This window comes from Solanum tuberosum, unplaced genomic scaffold, assembly GCF_000226075.1.
Source record: "Solanum tuberosum cultivar DM 1-3 516 R44 unplaced genomic scaffold, SolTub_3.0 scf00058, whole genome shotgun sequence".
NCBI classification, from domain to species: Eukaryota; Viridiplantae; Streptophyta; class Magnoliopsida; order Solanales; family Solanaceae; genus Solanum; species Solanum tuberosum.
Window position 1 is genome coordinate 1,356,450 of NW_006238982.1, and position 981 is coordinate 1,357,430.

The window sequence follows — 981 nt, forward strand, 5'->3', positions numbered from 1 at the left end:
TGAAGAACAGTTGAAGAAGACGCCAGCCCACATATCCATTTGGTCTTTGCTTATGAGTTCTGAAGCTCATAAGAATGCTTTGATGGAGGTGTTAAGCGGAGTGATCATTCCAAAAGAGACTATAAATGAGACCTTAGCTGTAACGATTGGAGGAATAGTGGAAGCTAACAATTTTCTTTCCAAGATGATGAGTTTCCCGCAGAAGTGGCTGGGCACAACAAAGCGCTTCACATCGCAGTCAAATGTTACGATAAGATTGTGACTCGAGTTTTAATTGATGGTGGCTCTGGATGCAACATCTATCTTTTCACCACTGTCACGACCCGAGAGCATCCCCAAGTCGTATCATGCGTATTCGACCTCTCGGAGGTCTCATACAAGACCTTAGCATTCATCACATTAGATATGTAAAATAGTGCGGAATTAAAAACTCTTTAAATAAAATCCCATAAGACTCAAAGGTCACTTTTAAAACATCATTCAAAAGTACACAAGCGGAATACTAAGTCTCTTAGCCATCTTAGACATAAACGTGAAAACATACTAGGGACACGACCCTTTACAATCAAAAGAAGTCTATTAAGTCTATTACAAGAACCTTATCATAAAACTAGAATAGAAAAGTCTTGTCCTCGACATATGAGGACATACCACAAGATCTTGGAAGAACTTCAAGTTCCAAGTTTACTATAGAACCCGCTTACTTTCCGGAACCTACACTTGTAGAAAATAGAGAAATATGGAATTAGCACAATTACGTACTAAGTATGATGACCATGCAAAAACATGCCAAAACGGACATTTACAAGGAATAAATGCTTTCATATTATTTTGATAAAACCTTCACTTCACAAGTATAAGAGACATAATACAAGTCAATGTTCACATATAAAACCATAGCCAACCATATACATACTCAACATATATTCATATACAACCCATGCTTAACTTTAAAAGAACACACGTCATTTCATTACCGTA